This window comes from Staurois parvus, unplaced genomic scaffold (genome assembly GCF_062004578.1).
Source record: "Staurois parvus isolate SC_StPar_1 unplaced genomic scaffold, SC_StPar_1.0 ptg000475l, whole genome shotgun sequence".
Lineage (NCBI taxonomy): Eukaryota > Metazoa > Chordata > Amphibia > Anura > Ranidae > Staurois > Staurois parvus.
This window is the reverse complement of record NW_028318271.1, coordinates 1,391,578-1,401,287: the sequence shown is the minus strand read 5'-3', so window position 1 is coordinate 1,401,287 and position 9,710 is coordinate 1,391,578. Positions and strand designations below refer to the sequence as shown.

The following is a 9,710-nucleotide window of genomic DNA, read 5'->3' as shown; positions in this document are numbered from 1 at the left end:
ACTAGAAAGTAAACGAGGAGGTAGACTAGTTTATTTTAACACATATGCCCTCCCTGCATAATGACACAGGGCAGGGCAATCTACTTTTAGTAACAAGAGACACACCAACAGACAGTCCCACCAGGAGGGAGGGCTGCTGGAGACACACTCACCAAGCCAATACACATAAACACATACATCCCATAATAGTTTGCTCCCAAGCCAGACACACAATAGAACAATGGGATGCAACCACATAATATCAAACAATCAACAACCCTCCACCCCAATATTAGGACAGATCACCCTGTACCCCTAACAGGCACAGGGTGATTTACACATAAGAGGGATATGGAGATCTGAGACAGGGGTCTCCCCACCTCTCCAAAGTGAGTTGGGTTCCAGGGGCCCCACCCAAAGTGACTCCCATCACAGCTTGTACATCTAACACTACCTTCTCCCCAGATCGACCATGCCACTGTCCAAAGGAGTCCTCTCTGTTACTCCTCCAGCCAGAGTGGAGACACCCTAAGACAGGAAGTCTGTTACTGGCAGGATCACTAGGTTAAGGCTCCATTCACACTTGTACCACTCCAAAGTCATGGGACTTTGGAGTGCAACGTTGATGCAACTTTGTATGAATGCGACTTGAATGTGACTTTGGCTTTTGCAAATGATAATGGACAACTGTTGCACAACTGTCACATGTATAACATTCAGGTGCGACTTTCATGCAACATTTGAGGGTTTACATTGCAATCTATGGCATTCAAGTCACATGTACCAAAGTAGTAGTACCAAAGTCGCTGCAACTTTAAATTGCACATGTTTAAACAGTTGTCATTGAAAAACATGGGGTGCGAGTTGTTACTTTAGTGTCCAAAGTGTGAATGGAACCTAAAATAAAGGGAAAAAAAGTCTAAGTGAAGAAAACAAATGCAGCCACAACATTTAAGGATTAGTGGGCTTCAATAAATACATTTTTGTTTTGGGGTTTAATACCACTTTAAGAATGCCTCCAGTAGCAGTAACGAAAGAAGAGTATTAGAAGAGCATAGGTGAACTTCAAAATCAATTAAATGTTATTGTTTTATATTAAAAAAAGCAGGAAGATATATGAAGGTAAAACTTATTGCCCCCAGCATATCTTCTGTAACCCTTCATGTGAACTTCGCCAGCAGATCTGGTCAGGTTCTTGCAGTAGAAGACAGTATACTCACCACTCTGATGGTCCATGTCTCCTACCTCCCTTCCTCACTACAGACTCCAAGGGGTTTATTTACTAAAGCTGGAGAGTCCAAAATCAGACTCCCTTCTGCATAGAAACCAATCAGCTTCCAGGTTTCATTGCCAAAGCTTCATTGAACAAGCTGAGGTTAGAAGCTGATTGGTTTCTATGCAGAAGGGAGTCTGATTTTGGACTCTCCAGCTTTAGTAAATAAATCCCCAAAAGTCTATTTAGCATTTCATACTTCAAGGAGTATTGGATACTTGTGTTTCCCGCCATATGCTCCCACCACACAGGCACATACATACACACACACACATATGTGTCATGGGTATAGAATCATCCTTTCATCTAAGACCGTGTAGCACTTACCCCCGAAGGAGGCACTATTTTCTCTGGTTCCCTGAGTTAATTACTCTATAAGCAGCACCATGCTCTCTGACGCACCCAAGCCGAAGAGGGAATAATTATTGTACATATATATATATATATATATATATATATATCCAAAAAACAAAACCAATGCTCATATCTTCATGCTGACTAGGGATACTGTAACTGTCATTCACTGAGGGGCAGCCCTTAGGAGATCGGGAAACCTTGGTACTGGTGAAGAAAAGCAAAAAACAGGGCACACTCTCTTTGTGCATTACCATGGTGAAACACGAGTTTATTAGAAAGCATAAACGTGCATCTCACAAACCAAAGAGGATAAAACAGAGACAAAAAATCAGTGGTGACGACCCCAAGTGGCGGGAGACCCTTAGTGAGGTAGGTTGACGCATTTCGGGAGATGGTCTGAAGAAGGGAATACGTATCCTGCCACTTGGGACCGTCACCACTGATTTTTTGTCTCTGTTTTATCCCCTTTGGTTTGTGAGTATGCTTTTAAGTAAACTTGTGTTTCACCACGCTGATACACAAAGAGAGTGTACCCTGTTTTTGCTTTTATATATATATATATTTGTTTTATTTTTATTTTTTTTCAAATAGGATATACCACTGGCGAATGGTCTAGAGGACAACCCCCAAGCCCTATGGTATCTAAGGGCAGTGTTACAATAATCATTTTTTAGTCTGTATTAAACCATTTCTCTGCTGGCCACACGTTGGGGCCCAGATTCAGCATTAGGGCTGTTAAGATAAGTTTCTCCTACCTCGAGAATAGGCGGCTACTCTGTGTCCCATGCAAACAATACTGTTCTTCTTTAAAACACACATCCCAACTTTCTGAAATCATGAAGAGGAACACATTTTAGCACACAGTATGTAGGCAAATGACATATCACGTCATGGACCCAGTGACACTGACCTCAGAGATGCAGAAAACGATTAGCTACACCGCACAAGTGCTTTTTTGCCTCCATTTTCCTTTCTTTTAGCTTTTCTATATGCAGCAATATAGAGGTTGGATAGAAAGTTCAGTGCAGTAAGACACTTTTGGTAGTAAAATAGTACATTTTGTATAGAGATTTACAGATCAGACCAAAATGAGGTGCTGCGGGAGAGACAGAGGGTCTCAAAAGAGAAACAGTCCCTCCAAATGAAGAATAGTTGGGAGCTATGTTTAACGGGGTGCAGTAGGGTTTGGCCTGCAGACTTTCACCAATTCCTGGGGGGACAGCTGGTCTCCCTCTGTTTTCCTTTAGCAGCTCAGGGAAATCAACAGCAGCAGCGCTCTCCCCAATGATCAGGCGGTCATCCAATCATATGTAAACAAAAAATTTACATTTTATTTTCCTTGCACATGATTGGGTGTTCTGGGGCAAATTCCTGTGCAAAGTAAACAGCATATGTACCTCTGGAAAGCCATCCCCAGTGTCCCCACTAAAAATGTACAGTAGAGTTTGTTCAGATCCTTGGAATGTACTGTATATGGGTCATGTTTAGGGTTTTATTTTTTTTTGGAACAAAATGGGGAGTCACTTGAAGTTGTTTCTGTTCTGCGCCGCATGTGATTTTCCTGTAAATAATTTTATTTTGAGGAGATGAAGTGGATCCTTTCATAAATTCTCGGACTCAGAAGGCAATCTGATTAAAACACAGCTTGCAATGAGATATCATATGAGGAATGTGACTGCTCTGTGAATTAACAGTAAACCTGTCACAGATCATTGGGCTCTTCTGTGTAGCAAGCAGACAACCCATTCAGGCTTCTCTTCATTTATGCTGAACTCGGAAACATGCCCCAGCTCCATCTATGAGTATGGTCACACTTCTCATCCACAACCTATTTCTAACAATATTATATGCCCCTTTTTTGTGAGAGATTGGATTGAAATAAAGGTCCATCCCCTAAATCCTTCCTTGGTTTGACAAGCAACTGTATGTTTTAGAATTGTAAAGCCTTTTATACTTTTCATTACTGCATGTCCCAAGCTTTCACAGGACCTAACACTGACCCTCCATGTGGCCTTAAAGTGGTTCTAAAGGCTCAAGGTTCTGTGTGTAGCATCCAGCCCACCCTAAGACTTACCTGAGCCCCCTCTTGATCCAGCGATATCCACAAGAGCCTCAGTTCTCCGGGGACTCTAACTCCTGATTGGCTGAGCTATCAATCACAGCCAGTGGGCCGATCAGGAGAGGGAGGTGAGGGGCGGGCCGAGCCTTGGTGTGTCAAGGTAGGAGGGGCTAGGAGCGCTGGCAAGAGACCTGAGAAGAGGAGGATCCGAGCTGCTATGTGAAAAACCATTGCACAGATCAGGTAACTATGACGTGTTTATTATTTAAAAAACAAACAAAAACAATTACTTTAGTATCACTTTAATACTAAACCTTACAGTAACCCTCCTTGTATCTCTAGGGCTGCCCTTCCTATAAACCTCGAAAAACCATGATAAATGAAAAGGTGAACTAACTCCAAATATCCTAACCATCCCTCTGGACCTTGCTGCATATAGTGACCATGATGCCCTGTGCTGGTGTAGCCATCCTCACACCATAAAGTGCAATACACAGCCTCAAAGTAATTCTCCATCATATTGCTAGCAATGACACGTGCTCATTGTATCTGTAAGTGTCTGGTGAGAATGTGACTCTAATAAAGACATAGAACTGTGGATAAACCCATTCCTGCCCCCTTCTGGTGACCCTTTACCGGATCTTAACACCAGGAGGAGGAAGGGAATTCCTAAACACGCGATCACTGTTTTTTTTTTTTTTTTAAGTCCGCAAACGTGCAAAAAACGAAAAACCCGTAAGTGTTCACAAAAAAAGTGCAAGTGCAAAACACCACACGAAAAAGTGCACTTAGGGGTGTGCTTTGTCCTTCCCCCGAAGGGGATGGACCTCTACCCTCATCCCCCGGGGCATGAAGCTCCTGACAGGGACAAGGTTCCCATTTGGTCCACCTAGCCAAAAGGCCTGGCGGACCACCGTTCCTTGTGGCCAGCTGAAGCCGACCACTCAGTACTTGGCCAGGGGGTTCTCCCGAAGAGAAAACCCCCTAGGGACAGGGGAGGAAGGAACCAAAAGGCCACACATCCTCCCCCTAGACTTCAGGGCAGGCCCCAGGACCCACACCCTCCATCCTGTGAGAAAAAAACACATACATAAGGTGAAAAGTGACAAAACGTGGGAGAATAATAAATAAATAAATAGAAAATAAAAAAGTGGTCGTGGCAAATTGTGCACAGACCAGGCCCTGAGGCCCGTAGCAAAAATTGCCCCAAACTTAGCCAGAAGGCCTGGTCCTGAGGGCGCTGTGCAGAAAAGTGGTAAACACAGCGGCCATGTGCCTTTTCACACTGTGGGGTCCCACACCCAGGTGTTACTAAGGGCACCTCTGAGGCGACCACTCAGGGGGCACTGGTTTGCGGACTTTCTGCCTTCCCGGCCCCTGGCCAGACCAAGTTAGATCCGCTCAAATCAGGAGGTACTTGGCCCCTCTGACGTTCCAAAGGGGAATTACTCCCGGGCCCCAACTCCAATGGGCTCCCGGTTTCTGTTCCCCCTGTGATAACCATCAGGGCCCCCATCATACCAGCAGGGGTACTATACAACCAGTCATCCCCGCAAAGCTAGAATGACCATGGAGCACCCCTGCTGGACACTGATAAGAACAGATACTACACTTGATCTTAGCCAAAAGGCCGAGAAGCGATTACTGTTATTGACTGTCACAGTGGTCAGATAACTGGAAGTCTGTCCTGACAGCCAATGATCATAAATAGGAACCCGGAGCTGTCTGTGACAGCTTTGTCGCTTCCTGGGAGCCTGCAGTAAGAGTGCTCTGAGGAAAGAAATTTCATCCACCATGGGTGCATATGTGCAGCATGTGGGCGGTAAGGTCCACAATCCCTGCCACTGCAAATATGTGAGTTTAAAGCTAACCTATACTGTCAAATGACAACACAAACTAAAGCTGATATTACATAGCAAGTGTTTTAAAGTGATACTAAACCCAGGACCCTGCATGCACTATATCTGGTCTCCCACAGTACACAGAACATGGAAATGCAATTATTTTAGTAAATACAAACTGCTAAATACCTTTTCTCATCAGCAGTTAGAGCAGTCTTGTGACTTCAGCAGAGCACTAGTTAAAGCTTGTAGGAGGAGTTTTCTTTCTGCTCCAGGAGGATGTGAAACCCCTGACCTCTGTCTGGACAGTGCTGATTGGCCCTGATCCCATGCAAGAGAAAAAAAAAAACCTCTCTAGCAATACACACCAAACTGAGCATGCACATGTGACCAACCATACGGTACATGTGTAGGAAAGGGTTAGTGCCTTTGGGTGGGAATGGTGGGGGAGACTAGTATGTCCTATATATTCTAGTCCCAGAAGAGCCCAGGGCAGAGGGTGATGGTAAGAGGCTAACCCTGGTAAACTGATATGTAAGCCTGTAGCCTTATTAAGTACACCCTTTGGGGTAGGCACATGAAAAACCTGACTGGAGAACACACCTATGTTTATTTTGGTCATGCACAGTGTGGAATATACTGTAAATACACTCACCGGCCACTTTATTAGGTACACCTTGCTAGTGCCAGTAAAATCTCCCTCACACCGTTACACCACCAGCCTGAACCATTGATACAAGGCAGGATGGATCCATGCTTTCATGTAGTTTACGCCAAATTCTGACCCTACCATCTGAATGTCACAGCAAACAGTCTGACCAATTTCCTCTGACCTCTGTCATCAACAAGACATTTTCGTCCACACTACTTCCACTCACTGGATATTTTCTCTTTTTCAGACCATTCTCTGTAAACCCTAGCGGTGGTTGTGCATGAAAATCCTAGTAGATCAGCAGTTTTTGAAATACTCCGACCAGCCCGTCATGGAAAGGTTGAAATTATGGACTGATACTTATACTTAAGTACTCACCGATACTGATTACAAATACCTTTGCAGTGTGATTTGAGCCCATGCAAAATGAATGGGCTCAAATCACAATGCAAAGAATCGCATGCAATTTGAAGAGGAATTGCACCGAATTCCTGTTCAAATCACATGCGATTCTTTGCAGTGCAATTTGAGCCCATTCATTTTGTACGGGCTCAAATCGCACTGCATACAGTTGCAAGAAAAAGTATGTGAACCCCTTGGTCTTACATGGAGTTTTGCATGAATTGGGCATAAAATGTGCTCTAAACGTCATCTAAGTCACAACAATAGAAGAACACAGTCTGCTGAACATAATACTACACAAACATCAGATGTTGCCATGGTTTAATTGCACATAACATGTAAACATTTACAGTGCAGGGAGGAAAAAGTATGTGAACCTTTGGACTTAATAACTGGTTGACCCTCCTTTGGCAGCAATAACCTCAACCAAACATTTCCTGTAGTTGCAGATCAGACCTGCACAATGATCTGGAGTAATTTTGGACCACTCCTCTTCACAAAACTGTTTCAGTGTAGCAATATTCTTGGGATGCTCGGTATCGGCAGCAATGTCGATACAGGTATCGGTATGAGTGCAACCCTAGCCTAGGTTATGTGAGTGACCAAAATGGTGGAGTTTCTCCTTGTTACTTGTGCGTGAGTGCCCCATCCAATTCTTGTTGCAGGACATTAGGAGGTGCCCTTACCAGCATGGCCATTGTTGGCGGTGAATCAGGGCTGCTTTCACATACACTGTACTAGCCTACCATGAAGCTCTTCTCCATGAGCAATGTCTAAGTGACCTATCTCCAAGCCAGAATGTTGCCACGTGTAGGTTAGGAAGAAAAAGATTTTCTGTACTTAAGGGGTCTTTTTTTTGGGGGGGGGGGTATTTAGGATCTTTTGATGTTCATGGCACTTTGGCTATTTCATTTTCTTTTTGGATTTTTTGCTTTGCATTTTCATTTTGGCTTTTTCAGTTTTTTTTTCTTGTTGTGAAATACACAAAATAGAGAGGCTAGAAAGAGGGGTCAATTGTAGACACAAGAACAGATCCAGTGTAGTGGAGTTTAGCTTTCATAACCCTCAGAAGAACTTGAAACTCCACTGTGACCTTCCCAATTGACTCCAATACATTTTGCCAAAATCCTTTAGGTTTCACCAGAATTTTAAGGAAAGAAAATTTCTCAATAGAACTCATCCCTAGGTGTGATGTGTTACACCACGGAATTCACTATGCAATCCCAGCCTTGTTCTATAGTGATATTGGCAGTACAGGTTATTTTTTAGCTGCAGTCCATCATTCACTACTTCTGTCAGGTCCCTCTGAATAGAAGTAATTGTTCAACGGAAGGAGGCAGAAAGTATGTTTACAACTGTCTCCATTTTGGGTTTTCTGGGGGAGGAGAGGGGGGTTCCAAAACTTGAAAACCAATTTAAAATTAATTTGAGGTTAAAAAAATGGCATAAAGTTTAGAGAGGGAGCTCCAGCTTGACTCTGTATAGCTGAGATCCATACATTTTAGTCTGAAAACTGTAAGGCTGCATCTGAAATGTAACTTTCTGAATGGATCTCTGTCTGATTTATCTCATGACATACACACAGCTTGTCTGCATGTGTATCTAATCAAAGCTATTTCAATAAACAGTTCTTACTGAAATCATGTTAAGTGATTGAATGTGCACAAAGCTTGCCTTGTACTGTCACACTTGGGCTTGTCATGTGGTATTACTGGACAAAGACCACAAGGGGTCGGAAAGGAACTCATTTGTATATAGGCCTTGTGTTGTGCTTTGTGGAATTCAACAGTGAACTATCAATCCCCAAAGTCCTACCTCCAAAAACATCAACAGATCATCTGCATCTGCAAGGATTATAGAAAAGCTGAAGACTGCATGGAGGTCCAAAAATTATTTTAGAAAATGAGAGAGGTCATAATAACCTTCCAGTGGCCCTATATCACTCCTAATCTAGAAGATTTATGGCAGAGATAAATCACAGAGAACATACACTGGAGGAATAAGTTTGAGAGTAAAAAATAGTGTTTTTATTGCAAAATCAGTCTCTGGCTTAAGTATATAATAGAACTGTGGCCAGGCAATGGATAGTCGCTTAATTAGTTATTCATAACAAACAGCAAATATGCTTTAAAATAACCCCCCAGGGTCCTCTGTAGCTGCAGATGCTGTGGAGCAATTCATCCTCATTTCAGCAATTTAGCCCATTCCAGCAGTGACTTGTCTGGCAATCCAACAGTCTTTTAAAGTATAACTAAAGGCAAAACGTTTTTTTTAATTTTTGGACAGAGTAGAGATGGATAAGCATGCCTTTCAACTTTTTATTGCTATTTGTCCTGTTTACAAATATCATCAAAAGTGAAAGTTAAAAAAAACCTAAATTTTGGGTTGTCCCCAGAAAAGTAATAGAGGAGAAATTTTCAAATGGGAACAGTAGTTCTGGTGACCTGGGGGTCCCCAAGGAATTACCTCAATTTGTAGAGATTTACACTTACTTCCTATTTTCACTATGGGACAGGAAATGAAGGTACTGTAACTATCCCCAATGGGACATAACTATGCTGTCCTACTAATGGTTAGCTGACAGCTAGCTAACAAAACTGACAGAAGAGTTGTGTTTCATTCCAAAATTGAATTTACGTCTATGAATAGTTCTGTAAACTGAAATACAATCACATAAACTGAAGTTACAATATGCTTGTAAATATGTCTCTCACAAATGCATACAATGAACACATTTCTTGCAAACAGCTACTTACAAATCACATTAAATAAATTTAAAAGCGATCTGGATACATACGCAAATTAAACAACACAACAAATGAACTTACAAGCATATGTGTATCAAAAGGGAGAATGAAGGAGACCTTCACTGGTGTTCTTCAGGAAGCTAAAATGGGTGCAGTGGTAGAAGGGGAAGCCTTTATTAACAAGACACTCCCTAATACTTGTTGAAAAGAATAATAAAAACAGGTGCAGTATCAGTGAACACCCAATAGATGAATCCCTACTCAACACAATGATCATATACAGAACAATAACCCTCACTTGCTCTATCTAAAATTAAAACAAAATCGCCTATAGTTCTACTTTAAACTCTGATGTAGCCGTAATAATAAATGTAACGTTTTTGACACCGAGTCACCATTG

General features: G+C 42.4%; 1 pseudogene; it reads right to left on the bottom strand.

Annotated features, from left to right (window-relative positions):
* Positions 1 to 5,135: 5,135 nt before the first annotated feature.
* LOC149452380 (U2 spliceosomal RNA) lies at positions 5,136 to 5,310 on the bottom strand (annotated as a pseudogene).
* Positions 5,311 to 9,710: the final 4,400 nt, after the last annotated feature.